Raw genomic sequence first — 16,264 nt, 5'->3', positions numbered from 1 at the left:
GAGCGCTTCGGCTGAGTATGAGGAAAACAACTTTTCTTTTATAAACTACACTTGCTTTGCACTCAAGCTCTGATGACTGCAACGGGAAGATCAGGGGCATGTGGAGCCATGTGGGAGGAAGACCCTGACCAAACCTACGAGAATGTCCTGGCTGAGATCCAGTCTTTCGAGCTGCCCATCGAAGCTACTTTAAGGTAGAGCTCTGCACTCTTACATTTCCTTCTTTTTCCTTTGGGGGCCTGGACCTGGCGGTGCTTAAGGCTTACTCCTAGTTCTGTGGTCAGGGATCGCTCTTGTTGGTGCTTGGGGGACGATATGGGTTGCTGGGGACTGAACCCAGTTCAGCTGTGTGCAAGGCAAATGCCCTACCTGCTATACTATCTCACCAGCCCCTACATTTTATTTTATAGGGATTTTCAGGCCATGCTTTCACCCTTCATTTATGCTTTCTTTGTGTGTGTTTTTTTTTGAAACAAGTTCCAATTCTTTCTACACCTGATTTCAAACTTTTTTTATTCTTCAAGAAATGACAAAAATTCAATAATTCACTTTCTTTGGAGGGGGCATTATTGGTTTCCGGATTTATTATCACAGATTAAGCAAATATAAATGGCTTAAGTGGCCAGAAAGGGGCTCCTGCCATCTTCGAATTGAGTTTTCAGCACCCTTTATATGAATGAGCAACTGTTTTCCTTAAATCATCACTTACTGAAAAACACTGAGAACAATTAGACAAATAAATGGAGCCAGTTTTGGTGAAGATGAGTTGTGGGGTGGAAAATGAAGAACGTTTGTCTGGTTGAACTGTCTCAGTGAAAGGAGATCTCTGAATATGTCCTTGTCTTAGTTCTACTTCAGATTTAAAATGGCGTCTTGGCTAACACGGGGATTCATTTGCCCAGCTCAGGAACGGAGTAAATGAAAGACCATTCCTGGGATAAAAGGGCAGCTTTTCCCATTGAATTCTGTCTGCCTGTATCTGATGCCTGCCAGTGTAGGAAGGGGAATTGCAAGCAGGGATGAGATTGCAAGCAGGGATGACGATAAACATTTGCTGACTAATATTTGGAAATGAAGTGAAAGGATTCCCTGGCAGGCGTTATCTTTTCATGCATAAAGGTCCTAGGGCCAAGTGCCCTGAAAGCCATCACAGCTGAAACCAGAATACCTTTCTCTCAGATATTTAAAGTTGATTTTGGATTAAATACACTTTGCACTAAATACATCTCTGATGGGCCTACCATAGTGTTTGAGATATATAAAGCTATTGCTGTCTATTGGTTGATTCCCAGATTAGCAATACGTGGACACATAAAAAATTGCAATGCCAGTATAACTACTTTGGCATCTTCATTTTTGTTTTGTTTTGTCTTTGGGATCAGTACCTGTCAGTACCTGAGGGCTACTCCCAGCTCAGTACTTAAGGGTAGATCCTGGTGTTCCTGGGAGACTGGGCAGTGTTGGCAAGGACCTGGGTGCTCCTGCCCTTTGAACCATTGACCCAGCCCCACACACCTTCATGCACCACCTGCCAGCCCCACATCCAGCATTATGAATATTCATGAAGGACAGATAATTTTTAACCTGTTCTGTAGAAACCAGGGCTTCATTTGTGTTTTGTTGTTGTGGTGGTGGTGGTTGTTTTGGTTTGATTTGGGGGCCTCTCCTTGCTGTGCTCAGAGATTTGTTATGATACCTTCTACTTCCCTTGGCCTCTACTTCCTGTCCCCCCCTGCTTCTCCCTGGTCTTGCAAGCCTGGCCAGTATCCACAGACTTCACTGTCCTTGGAAAACTCTGCTTGGCTCGGCTTGCTCTGGCATTGCCCTGATTTCCGGTTGGAGTTTGGCTCTTTTCGTCCCTTGGTTCTTAGAGCAAGAGTTTCCAGGACTGCTTAGATCTGGCCGTCACAATCCTCTCCAGGATTATGCAAATATCCCCCCAGGTTCGGCCCTGTCACTGCCACCAGAGGACATGAAAATGCCCAATGTTAGCCTTGAATGGGGGTCATTCTACAGGGGCGAGAGCACGTGCTTCCAGAGGCAGCTATTACACTACACCAACGATATTCTGAAGGATGGACACCAAGTTTGGGACTTTTTATCTGTGGCAATATTAACCCAAATTAAGTTTTTGAATCTGTTTCTCTAATCATTGATTAGATGAGAACTTTTTATTTTTGCTTTTTGGGTCACACCCGGCAACGCATAGGGGTTACTCCTGGCTCAGGAACTCAGGAATTACTTCTGATGGTACTTGGGTGACCATATGGGATGCTGGGAATCGAACCTGGCTCGGCCGTGTGCAAAGCAAATGTCCTCCCCTCCCCTCTGTGCTATCACTCCAGCCCCGATTAGATAAGAACTTTTTAGTCTTGGCAATTGAGGCCTTTCTACACAATATTTCACCCATCATTAATATTCCAATGTCTACTATTTTGTCCTCCTGTTCAACGGAATATATTAGCTCCTGTGGCCAAGTATGAGGCTGGAAAATAAAGACAAGATTTCCATTTTGGCTAAGCGAGACCATTTACTTTTTTACAGTATAGCACAAGACATTCTTTTTCCAGTGGTTCATGGTTTCTTTCCTTTCCTTCTCTCTCCTTCACTCATACCTTGCCTGCTATCATCCTACCGACCTCATAAGGCACAACTCAAACGTTCTTCCATTTGTGAAACCTCAGTTAATCCCCCAACTATATGGGATTGTCCCAACCTTAGAAACCCCAAGGAACAATACCTAGAACAAATATCTAGAATACAAGATATTTACCCTAACTCATTTGAATCTTTGTGTGTGTGTGTGTGTGTGTGTGTGTGTGTGTGTGGTATTGTGCTTTAAACTTTCAAAGCCAAAGGCCTCTGTGTCTTGCTTCCATCTTGTTTTCTGCAGAAGCTTCCACTGATCCTGCCACTTAGTCACTAGATAAATGTTAGTGGAACCAATTTGAGCTGCTGAGCTAATGGTGACCTTGGGAGTTAAAGGGACAAAGGGAGTCCAGAAACTTAGTTATCATTTCCGAAGAAGAGAAGAAAGCAGAAGTGTTTTAAGAGCTACAAATCCTAAAGGGTAGAAAAAGGGTTCAGCTGGTGGCAAGACTGGCCAGCAGCTCTGCAAAGGCCCTTCCAGCAGGGCCTGGAATGGCCAGTGCGGGCAGAGTTAGGACTCAGAAGATGGGGCTGGGAATCAGGAGCCCTTTCTCAGGGGATGTCTTGCGCCTGGAGGCAGCAGGATTGTGTAAGATTGCTTCCACTGGTTCCCCCCAGTCATAGCAAAAAGCCCTGGCGTCCACAAACGTTTGCTCTTACAAATTCCTGCACGTTCTTTGCATTCTCTCCAGTCCACTGTGTTTCTCAGGAAGGGCAGCGGGGTTGCCTTGTTCAAGGTGAGTGTCCACAGCCGTGCCAGGTTGTGATCAAGTTCTGAACAGAACAAGTTCTGCGATCTGAACTCAGAGATAAGTCTGCATGAAAGTCATTTACAGGTGACACAACGGCTTTTCTTCTTCCAAGTGTGACAGGCTTCCTGACACACTCACTCCTACACCTGATCCGGGAAGATGGGTGTCCTCCCCCTGAGGGGATGGCAGGGGGTACCTGAGACTGGGAGCTGTGCTCTTGGGGACTGTCAGTGTCCTGCCCATTTCTTTCACCTTGCCTGGCTGCCATTAACATGCCACGCCACCCTGCCCCCACCCTGATTTCACATTTGGATCTTTCAAGAGCAAACCTCTCCTGAGTGGGTCTCCTGTCCCACTCTTCCCACGGGTCCTAGAGTCAGCCTCTTTCCCCTGCTTTTCGTTTTGGAGGACTAGTGCACTAGAAACAAATGCTTCTGAGATGGGGTTTTTGTTTGTTTCTTTCTCTGTGTGATATGGGTCATTGTTCCTGGCTTTCAATTTAAAGGAGCCATCATTTTATACTGTTTTTGGCTTGATTTGCCAAAAACTCACAATGGAGACATTACTGGTGCCCGCTCGAGCAAATCAATGAACAACGGGGACGACAGTGCTACAGTGCTATCATTTTGGGAGAGAGATGAGCCTCTGCGCCTTTCCCACTGTTTATTTGCATTACCAGTGAGATTTCCATGAAAGAGATTGCAAGCAGCTGGAACCCTTGCAGTCGGGACTAAGGTCCCAAGGTGGAAAAGTTAAATTTAATATTAACCAAGCAGATGGTGTTCGGCTGTAAATGGGAGCGATGTAAAGAAGGGCTTACCGTGAGTGCCCATGGGATCCTAGCCTGGCTTTGCTATGAGTATTCAAAATCTCCTGGCTGGCAGATGGTAGGTTGGCTGAAACTCCCCAAAAGGTGGGGCTTGGAATTTGTTTTCCTGCTTTTTGGTCCTGAAATCACTGTTTTCACCATGTCATTACCACGTGCGATTTCCTCTGGATTCTCATTTTACTTTGGGCTTTCAAACACCAATTCCAGTCCCTCCCTTAGACCTGGATGCACCCTCGGCATCTCTAGGGGGAATGACTGTTTAATGGCCCTCTAGCGCCTCCTAAAGTAAATTACAGTTCTAGTGCTAGCCTGATTCCGGGTAGCCAACTAACTTCCTTGAGCAAGGCTGGTCAGTAGATTCCAACCCGCATATCAGTTCCGCTGTCCTGACTGGAATCCTTGTGTGAAGGGTGATTCTGATGAATCAGTGATGGCACCTCGAGTTTGAGAAGAGGGAAGTAGCAGTGTTGCCATTTTCTCACACTCCAACTCTCTATTTCCAGGATGCCCCAATCAGGTATGTGTGAGGCCTGAAAGGATCCTGACTCAGACCAGCATGTTGCCTCAGCTCATAAAACCTCCTGGGGGTCCTGCAGATATATCATTAAGGATGAAGGCTAGAGAGAGCTCAGCAGACCAAGTTCATGTTTTGCAGGCAGGAGGTCCGGGTTTGATGCCTGTCACTGCATGGTCTCCTGAGTACCACCAGGAATGACCTGAGAACAGAGCTAGCAATAACCGCTGAGAATGTTTGGAACTGGCCAAAAGGGAGGGGTGAGGGGAGTAAGCGGTACACATCCCCATTCTTGCCCTGTCCGTAGTTCAATTTGATGTCTGTAATTCCTTTGCTAGAAGTGACTCCTGAGCACTGCCTAGTATGTGTCTTCCTGCTTCCCCCTCCCCCTCGCCAGCCCCTGGTCCTTAAACCCAATCGAAAACACTTTTAGCACAGGTCCTGAAGTCACAGCAAGTCTGAATCATTTGGGTTCAGAAGTCACAGCGTGTCTATTTGCTATAGCGGGGCCTGAGATAACAGACAACATCATGAACACAGTGATTGGTCGTGCAAACTTAGTGGGAGGTAGAGAAAGGGGACATGTCCAAAGAGAGCCCTGCAGAGAGCTGGGAAAAATAGGAGGAAAAGGGAATTGTACAAGATGACGTACCAGAAGAAATTTTTGTAATTGTTTTATGATAACATAATTGTTTTACGCTTGTATTCACAGCCACTCTTGGGCTCTTTTCCAAAAGCTGACCATGAGGTTTTACCAGCTTAAGAGCAAACAGGATATTGTTATTTCTTTGACATTACGGGGTTTTTTTTTTGACATTATGTTTTCAGGGATGAAAATAACATGCCTTTTAGAAAGGGCAGGAATATTAAAAACAACTGAAAACTATAGCTAACAATCTAAACTATACACATAATGAAATTTTAGGATTATATACTAAAACACATAATAAGTTCAATTTAGTTGTAGACAGTCTAGAACATTCTTGTTTTTAGCTTCAGAAGTGTGGGGTTTACATTAAATCTTAGTCTACTAAGTATATTAAGATCAGAGGCTTACATTTTATGAGTTGTCTGGTTTTGGCCTAGTTTCTGAGACTATAAAAAGGGGTATAACAGAAAAGCCTATTTAAAATAATTAATGCATGTGAAGTGTTCAGTGCATTGTAAATACTCAATAAATATTAACTATTGTTATGTCTAACTTACATCTGGGATATATATTTCAGTGTAATTTAAGTCTGTATGCTAGAGCAGCGTCTTCTAACTGAAGGCATCTGGTTTCCCTTTTGGACCCCAGCATATTACAAAAGGGCCACAGATAAAAATAGCATAAATGGGTGGACAAGGCACAAGGTTAGGGGGCCAACGACAATGAAAGGGAACCACAAAACAGAACAAGTTCTGAAGGGGACCACAGCCACAAAGGTTGAGAAGCATTGCTTTCGAAAGTGGGAATTAATACTGAAAACATCTTAAATCCTCATTGAAAAATATTGAAGAATGTGAATTTTATTTTGGTTGTATAATAGGGGAGAGAGGTATTCCTTTTACAAAGTCACACTCAAGAGTGCTTATATCATAATATAATGTCATGACATCTACAATTTGTTTAATCTCTAATGAGAGTGGTATAGTTTGCTATATTTACATATGGATATAAAATGGAATCCAGAGGGGTGGCGAGACAGTACTGGGGTTCAGGTACTTGCCTTGCACTCAGTCAACCCCCAGTTATATCCCTAGCACCACGTATGGTCCCCTGAGAACTGCTATGGATCACTCCTGAACACGAAACCAGAGTAGCCCCTGGGCACTACCTGCTGTGGCTCAAGCCCAATTTCCCATAAAATAGGAAGAAGTCCAGAGGAATTATTTAAAAATAATTATGAGCTCAATAATGGCTCAGGCCTGCCAAGTCTACAGTGTCTCAGAAAATCCTGGTGTCTTAGAAAGACTGGTCTGTAGCTATTAAATTTTCACTACATGATACAGGACCGAAACAAACAATGAAGAGAAGGGAAATTAGAGGAGAAAGAAAAGAAAATCATGGGTGTTATACATTGGGAGGAAAAAAGAGAGAAAGTGGGAAACTGGAACTTGGTGAAAATAATTTTTCTCTTTGGGCCTGGGGATGTAGCTCAGTAGCAGTTGTTTAATTTTTAATATAACAGAGAGATAAGTTAGAAAACCAGGTATTCCAGCCAGGAAGGTAATTTTTTTTGTTTGTTTGTTTATTTGTTTTTGAGTCACATACAGAAGCTCTTGGGGCCTCTTCCTATCTCTGTGCTCAAGAGTGACCCTTGGCATACTGTGCCCAGTGGCTCTGGGGACAGTATGTGATACTGAGGATTCGAACCAGGGCCACGGCCTAATACAAGGCAAGGGCTTTACCTTTTGAATCTCTCTCTGGCCCTCTAATATTGTTTATTTAGTGATTGAGTGAGTATCGCCACACCCAGTGATGCTCAGGGTTTACTTCTGGTTCTGCACTCAGGAATCACTCTTGGCGGTGCTCAGGGGACCAAATAGGATGCTGAGGATCAAACCCAGGTAGGCTGTGTGCAAGGCAAGTACCTTACCCCTTGTACTATCTCTCCAGCCCTTAATAGGTGTGTTGAATAGATGTCATGAATTTTGCATGAAATGAATTTAAAACAATGACTCATCCACAGAAAATGCTTATGTTCTCATCTGTCAGTAAATAGATGTTTATGGAACATATGCGGTCGGGAAGTGATCTAGGCTTGGCAACAGTTTTGCCATTGCTATAGCAAGGTCAGGGTCTGGAAATTCCCTGTTCCCAGGGAGCATGCACTGTAATAAAGAGGGCTTGAAACTAAAAAGTGGGGACTAGTCTGTGAAGAGTAACAAAATAGGCTGAGGAAGAGTGAATTCCACTCTCTCTCTCTCTCTTCCATTAGGCAGAAATGCCATTAGGCAGACAGTGGCCAGGGAAGGTTATTAGCTACCATTATCATTATTGTGATTTCACCATAAAATCCATTTTTCTGAGAGGAAAAATAGAAGGACAAGGAAGCAGAGAGGGAAAATGTGAAAGGCAATAAAGGAAAATAAGCGGGGAAAAGAAAAAGGAATAGAAAATATAAAACTAAGTGGTTAAAGAGTAAGAACGAGGAATAAAAGCCAACAACGAGGGCCAGAGAGGCCTGCGAGATACTCAGTGGGGGGATTGCATGAATGCATGTGGGAAGCAGTTTCGATCTCCAGCACTTGCATAGCCCCCAGAATTTCTAGTACTAACTCCTATTGGGAGAGGACCTCCCCCCCCCCCCAAATTCAGAGCTAGGAGTAGACCCTGAGCATCACATGCTATGGGCTTCCAAACAAAGAAACAAAAACAAAACCTGGAAAAAAGAGAGTCATGGAAAGGAAGAGGAGACAGTAGAGAAAATATTTGGTGTTATATGTTGGGAGATAAAAAGAGAAAGAAAGAGGAAGACTGAGGGGCTGGAGAATTAATATAGGGGGTAAGGTGCTTGCCTTGCACACATCTGATCCAGGTTCCATCCTGGCACTGCCAATGGTACCCCAAACTCAGAGCAAGGAGTAAGTCCTAAGCATTGCCAAATGTACTAAAAAACAAAACAAAAGAACAAAAGAACCCTAGAAAAACAAAACAAGCAAGGAGAAAGGGAGACTGTAACTCAATGAAAATAATATTGCTCTTCTGCTCAGTAGTAGAACTTTGCACATGTCCTGGGTTCTGAATTCTGACACTCCCCTTCCTTCCCCAAATACAGTTTGTTAGCTTTTAATTGGATTTTAAAATGTTTATCTTTGGGATTTGCAAGATAAAAGTGCATTCAGGACATTGTATTGAGGGCATTATCATTTTAATTTGTTGAGTTTAACATGAAGTTGATATAGCAAGAAAACGTAGGTTTCCTTATTGAGAAACTGAAGACAATTAGACCATTGTGATAATTAAGCCAACTGCAAGTACCTAATCACACACCAATAAGTGAGCCCTATCTGAGAGCTTTGCATGGAATCTGGCACGCAGTAAACAACGAAACAATTATTAAATGACTAGAACTCAAGGCCAATTGCTTTTGAACTTCTCTGAGGGCTGGCCCATATTTCCGAGAAAAAAAAAGAATTTTATTTGGCTTAAATTTTAAATTTCCTTCTATTGTTTTCCACCATGAACTCTAGATCTTTATGGAACAATGAATTCCTGGACATAGTTTTCAGCAGATATCCTCCCAGCTCTGCGTGGGTTTCTTTCAGATTCTCTTGCTCTTACAGAGTGTTGCCACTAGGTGTCACTGCACCAACAGGGCAGGAGGCACGCATTTGCAATGACAAGTCGAAGAATCAGCCCCTTAGAGACAGCTCAGTCAGGCTTTACTCTACTTTCCATTTTGATGAAGTTCTATAATCATATAATAAGGGATCTTAAATTATTTAAGAACTCCCTAAATAATAATTAGAGAATTTTGAAGAAGATGACGGTCAAGAAGTTTGTAATAGGTTTCCAGGATGGAGGAGCATACAACCCTTTTACACAGATGTACTTAACTTCATGCAACACACTTTTACAATATTAAGCTTAACATCAGAAGTATTTTATTTCATTTTGTTTCATTTCATTCTCTTAGGGGGCTACAACCAGTGATGCTCAGGGCTTAGTCCTGGTTCTGTGCTCAGATTCACTCCTATCAGGTTTAGTGCTAGGGATCAAACCTAGGTTGGCTGCCTGCAAGGCAAGTGCCCTACCCGCTTTACCATCATTCCAGTCCACAATATCAGAAATATTGATTGTGGACCATTCATTTTGGGGGACTGAGGTCGGTCACATCCAGACAGCGCTCAGGAGTCCTGGAGGTCACTCAGGACAATACTGCTCCTGGAAGTGGAGATCTGACTGTTCTGTACTCAGCCTACTCTATGGTGCTTCTCAGGCCCAGAGATCCTCGGGGCCACCAGGGCCACATCCAGCATTGCATGAGGTGTGTGGTGTTGGGAGCACCAGACTCAGGGCCTTAAGCATACAAGGCACGCACATCAGTTCTTTGAGCTCAAGAAACTCTCTCCAGTGCCCAGATCATTCATTTAAAAAGATTATCTGAGGGAGCTGGAGCAATGGCACAGCGGGTAGGGCGTTTGCCTTGCACGCGGCCAATCCGGTTCGATTCCCAGCATCCCATATGGTCCCCCGAGCACTGCCAGGGGTAGTTCCTGAGTGCATGAGCCAGGAGTAACCCCTGTGCATCACCGGGTGTGACCCAAAAAGAGAGAATAAATAAATAAATAAATAAATAAATAAATAAATAGATAGATAAAAAAGATTATCTGAGCTGAGCAGTGAACAAGATAGATGTTTTCCTGTGATTGCAAATGGAGACGGTCTCAGCAACCTGTTAGTACCATCATGCTTGCCTTAAGGGATGATGAGCACTGCTTCCAAGGAAAATAAAGAAGTCCGAGATCTGGGGGGCTCACTCCAGGGCAGTCTAAGCCAGAGACAAAGACTCATTTCTCTCTCCAACTCGGCAAAAAAATATTTCAGACTCTTCCCACTCATAGAACATTCAGGGGAAAATAAGGTTCAGGTTCAGAGAGACTGGATACAAACTTAAGGTATCTTGTTAATGATTAGCAAGGAGAACATTTATGTGTCTGGGTTTTATTTTGATGTTATCAAGAAGGAATCTAAATTCTGGGTTTCCTGGTTTTATAACAGAGGCCTGATAATTCCAGACTCCAGTGCTAATGTCGGTGGAGCATGGGCTAAACATTACTCGTACATTTTCTCCTGTGGACTGCACGCCACCAGATAAACGAGGCACTGTTCCTGTCCTGAATTCACACTTGAGGAAATTGAGGTTTAAACAAGTTACCTAACTCTCCTGAGACTGAGATCCGATAGGAGAAGGAGATGAGTTGGAATTTGAACCCAGGCAGTTAAATGCCAGACCAAAGCAGCTGCATTCCTCCAGCTCCCGAGGGAGAGGCTTTCCCAAGTCTGTAGTTGGAAGTGTCAGTCATTAACTTCTAAGAGTGGATTTGATGAGCTAACTGTGTTGCTGGCTAGTTTCATACTGGGCACAGTGCATCTCCTGTTCTGCTGATCTTCCTAGTGACTCTTTCCCATCTAGAAGTTCTGAAGAGAGGGTGGTCTGGAAGTTGGTTCCTGGACATCAATAGTCATGATTTGGAAAAAACTTGCTAGGTAACTGCATTCAGCCACTGGGTACCCCAAGAGGAGGTAGGGTACCCCACCTCCTCTTACCAGACTAAATTTTTTTTCTTTTTGGGTCATACCCAGCGATGCACAGGGATTACTCCTGGCTCATGCACTCAGGAATTACTCCTGGTGGTGCTTGGGGGACCATATGAGATGTTGGGAATCGAACCCGGTTGGTCTCGTTCAAGGCAAACTCCCTACTTGCTGTGCTATCACTCCAGGCCCCCTCCAGACTAAATATTTTTGCATTAGGTCAAATAACATCAAAATATTCTGGGGGATTGGCTTAAAATTTTATTTACTTATTTATTTTTGGTTTTGGAGCCCCACCCAGGCATGCTCAGGATGTACTCCTGGCTCTGAGCACAGGGCTGACTCTTGGCAATGCTCACAGGGGACCATACTTGGGGCCAGGGATCAAACCAAGGTCAGCTGTATTAAAGCAGGTGGCTTAACCCTGTATTATCTCTCCAACCACTTGGTTGACTATTTTTATATGGGATAAATAAAGTTAATAGTGCTATCATTTCTTTTTAAATTTTTTTGTTATTTGAAAGATTTTATTTTTAAAATTGAATCACAGTGACATACACAATAGCTCTATCTTTTCTCATGAGTTGTACTCAAGACTTGGCTAAGTCTTTTCATCTCTGTAAGTTTCTATTCCTTGAAAGGAAATTGAAGATAACAAAAGCTCCCCATGGGATTAAGCCAGATTTTACTACAATTAGTGCTAATATAATTACCATTAAGTTAGTAACAATAAGGCAGATAACATAAAGAGCTTAGAAAATAATGCTCAGTGAATAAGTACTATAGCTCTTACTTGACCTATAGCTGAAATTATTATCTCAGAGCCTTTTAGTAATTTTCTCTCCACATATTTGTGTTTGCTATATTATGTCCATAATCATAACTAGCTATGATTATGTACATAAGTAATTATTTACGGCACTTAGCTTTAAATTCTTAGCAGAAGACCTTCAGGTAGTTACGGAACTGTCGTAAGTCACAGAAGGAACCAGCAAGAGCTGTTTCAGAAGTGGTCTCTGGACTTCCTTCCATCTTGACTCGACGTGTGGGGGAACTAGTGCTGTGATGTGAAGTAATCCTCCACAAGCAGCTGTGGAGATGGCTGGTGTGAGGAGGACCAAGGCAGGGCGGCCTTGGCAGAGCAGGCATTTTGGAGCTGGTTGGGGATAGATGGGTAGGATTGGTGAGAAGGGCGAAAGGACTTGGTAATGAGTGTTCAGAAACCCATTGACCAAGCTGGCCTAGGCCCCATGCATTGCTTTTCTTGATTTTTTTTTCTTTCTGGTTTTGGGCTATACCCTGTGGTACCCCTGGCTCTGTGCTCAGTGATCACTTCTACCAGGGCTGGCAGGTTGGAGGGAGCCACCTGCCGTGCTGAGAATCAATCCTGGTCTGCTGCAAGCAAGATAAGTGCCCAGCCTGCTGTGCTATCTCTCTGGCCCTTCCGCACCATAATGAACTTTGGTCTTGCACTACAACTAAGCTAAGGCAACCTACCACTTTCTGCAGAGAACTGGCTTTCTAGTCTCCATGTAGGAAGGTGTAAAACTTGCCCTAGTTTCTTATGTTTCAGTTACACATTCAATTTTTAAAACGTTGCTTTTACCCTTTCGAGAGCTGAGTCCACAATTAGGATGTGCTAATAACATTAAGTGGTGGTACCCCAGTGACTGGGGAAGACAGTTGAGCAAACAAAAATTCAGTTTTTGACTACACAATAAATATCAATAGTATGCAGGGCAAAAACACTGGGCCCTAGGTACAAGAATTGATCTTGCTTGTAGCAGTCCCAGATGCAGTCACATGGGTCCCTGGGTACTGCCAGGGGTGACCTCTAAGCACAAGTTGAGAATAATCTTTGTGTGGCCTAACCTTTCTCCACCCCCCGCCCCCATTCTTTTTGCTCGATCTGTAGATAAAATTTTATTTATTTTTATTGAGGCTTTACAAGACTGTATATGTTTTTTTTTTTTTTTGCTTTTTGGGTCACACCTGGCGATGCACAGGGGTTACTCCTGGCTCTGCACTCAGGAATTACCCCTGGCCGTGCTCAGGGGACCATATGGGATGCTGGGATTTGAACCCGGGTTGGCCGCGTGCAAGGCAAATGCCCTACCTGCTGTGCTATCTCTCCAGCCCCAAGACTATATATGTTTTAGGGGTAAAATTTACACCTTTTCAAAATATATGCTACTGTAGCACTATAGCACCACCATCACCTATCACCCTTCACCACGGTTCATTGTCCTCCTTTCCTCTTTGGGGTGTGTGTGTGTGTGTGTGTGTGTGTGTGTGTGTGTGTGTGTGTGTGTGTGTGCGCGCGCGCGCGCGTATGGGTATGGGTGTATGTGTGTGTATGTTTAATTTTTCGGTGCTCAGGGCTTACTCCTGGCTCTGAACTTAGGGATCACTCCTGGCAAGGCTCAGGGGGCCATATAGAACTTTAGGGATTAAATCTGGGTTGGCAATGTGAAAGCTAAGTGTCCTACCAACGGTATCATCTCTCAGACCCCATCCCTTCCTCTTTTTTTTTTTTTTTTTGCTTTTTGGGTCACATCCAGCGATGCTCAGGGGTTACTCCTGGCTTTACACTCAGGAATTACTCCTGGCAGTGCTAGGGGGACCATATGGGATGCCGGGGATCGAACCCAGGTTGGCCGCATGCAAGGCAAACGCCCTACCCGCTGTGCTATCGCTCCGGCCCCATCCCTTCCTCTTTTAAGGATAAACTTTAAGCAACTAGAGGAATGAGTGAACTTTATATCCTTTGTATTGTTCCTCTTTGCATCTCAGTATTGTTTCTCCCATGGGAGATTTAGATGGATATGGGCAGCAGGGACTAGGAGGTGGCAGAATACAAGCACATTAGAAGATGTTATATTTAATCTGGAGTAGGGCGTTTGCCTTGCACGTGGCTGACCCGTGTTCGATTCCTCTGTCCCTCTTGGAGAGAGCCGGGCAAGCTACCAAGAGTATCCTGCCTGCATGGCAGAGCCTGGCAAGCTACCTCTAGTGTATTCAATATGCCAAAAGCAGTAACAACAATTCTCACAATGGAGACTTACTGGTGCCCGCTTGAGCAAATCGATGAACAACGGGATGGCAGTGCATGTAAATACCAAGTTTGAAGAAAGTAAATTTTTACAATTTGATATTGCTTTAATTTCCTAATTGTTGCCAGATTTATCAAACTCTTACATTGGAAAGAAATGTTCCTTTCTTTCTCATCATGAATTCTTTTTAGTGGCTTCCAAGTTTCAACATAGTTTACATAGTTTTCAAAACCTGACCAGCTTTTTCTCAGCCATAGGCAGAACTCTGTGATGAATAATAAGAAATTAAAATTAAAAAGTCACCTCTGAATTCAAGAACCTTATTGTGACTGTGGAGTCTGATGGAAGTGAACTTAGGAAGATTGATTTGTTTGTTTCTGCATAGTCTTGTAAGTAGGATTTCCCACAGGATACCTGGATCCTCCTCCATAATTAAGACAACAGAAAAAGATTTTTGATGGGGGTTTTCTTGGTAGAAGGAATAGATTATTAAAAATTATGATTATAATTATATAAGATCTTGAGAGCAGAGAACCTTTTGTGAAGCAGAGAGAATGACAATAGAATATTAGACACTGCTATAGTTTTAAAGCCGGAGAAAGAGGCCATCAACCAAGGAATATAGGAGGCCTCAAGGAGCTGGAAAAAGTGTGAAAATGAAATCTTTCCTTGAGTCTCTGGAATGGATCATTTTCACCCTGTGAGACCTTGGCTGAACCTTTAACCTGTAGAACTATAACATGCCAGGCTTGAGGTGTTCTAAGCTCCTAAATTTATCGTAATTTGTTATGGCAGTAATAGAAAATGAACACAATAGCAATGTGCTGTAGACAGGTACTAGGTGTATTTGCAGTCATTTACAGATGAAATATAAAGGGAGGAGGTCCTTGCCCACTGTCACCCATCTGTGAAGTGGAAGAACGAGAGATGAGATTGAGCACATCACTCAGATATGCTTTTATTTATTGTGTAAATCCACCTTCTAGGAGTTTACTAGGGAGGAGGAAGGATGTGACTTCTAGTAAAAGTTCACTGAAGGAGCTGAGCTACAGAGCAGGAGAGTGTCTTAACACAAACAGTGACATCTTCACTAAGAGCTTGGTTGACTCAACGGGAAATTCAGAGTCCTGAATTAGTGGAGATCAGAAATAGTTGTCCCCTGGGGATAGTTTGCACACTGCTACTGATTACTCGCCTCCAATTCCTGCTTTAATCTGACAAACTAGTTTACTCCGAATCTCACAAACATGTCACTAAATAGGGTTCTTCTACATCAGTGCCTTGGCCTTAGCCACGCTGCCTCTTTCCCATTGCTGCAACTCTCCCTGTTCTCAGGAGTGTCCACCTGCCTCATCCCAGACACAGCAACTTGGGGCACTTGATTCAAGGATTTTGGCACAAAAACCACATATTGTCATAACATTTTTGTTTTTCATCATTTAATCTGGACTGGAAAATCTCCAGAACCCAGCCACAGCCATGCTCAAGGCCACTCTCCACACTTTTGAACGAGCCTCGTGCATGAAGGAACTGGCAGAGGAACCCAGGTGTGCGGGACCCAGGGCTGAGACCTTCGAGGCTGCTCAGATTGGGACTGGGCCTCTTCCACCCAGATTCCCCATTTTCTAGTAGATAGGCAGTTACACCCAGAAACTGCCCCCGGCGCCATGTGATCCCATCAACGGCCAACATCCAGAGACTATAAAATCAGATTCTGGTTTTATAGATGCCCAGAAGCGACATCTGATAGCCTAGTTCTCCATCTTGGAGAACCTGGCAAGCCACCAAGAGTTTACTGCCCTCACAGGAGAGCCTGGCAAGCTCCCCGTTGCATATTCATATGCCAAATACAGTGACCATGATGGGTCTCATTCCCCTGACCCTGAAGAGCCTCGAATGTGGCACCATTGAGAAGGACAAGTAAAGAGAGGCTGCTAAAATCTCAGTGCTAGGATGAATGAAGACGTTACTGGACCCGCTAGAGCAAATTGTTGATCATCGGGATGACAGTATATACATACGTCTCGGAGAGCCCAGCAAGCTACCGAGAGTATCCTGCCCGCACAGGCAGAGCCTGGCAAGCTACCCGTGACATATTCGATATGCCAAAAACAATAACGATGGATCTCATTCCCCTGACCCTGAAAGAGCCTCCGATCGTTGGGAAGGACAAGTAAGGAGAGGCTGCTAAAATCTCAGGGCTGGGAGGAATGGAGACGTTAC

This window comes from Sorex araneus, chromosome 11 (assembly GCF_027595985.1).
Source record: "Sorex araneus isolate mSorAra2 chromosome 11, mSorAra2.pri, whole genome shotgun sequence".
NCBI classification, from domain to species: domain Eukaryota; kingdom Metazoa; phylum Chordata; class Mammalia; order Eulipotyphla; family Soricidae; genus Sorex; species Sorex araneus.
Note: the sequence above shows the minus strand (reverse complement) of the source record.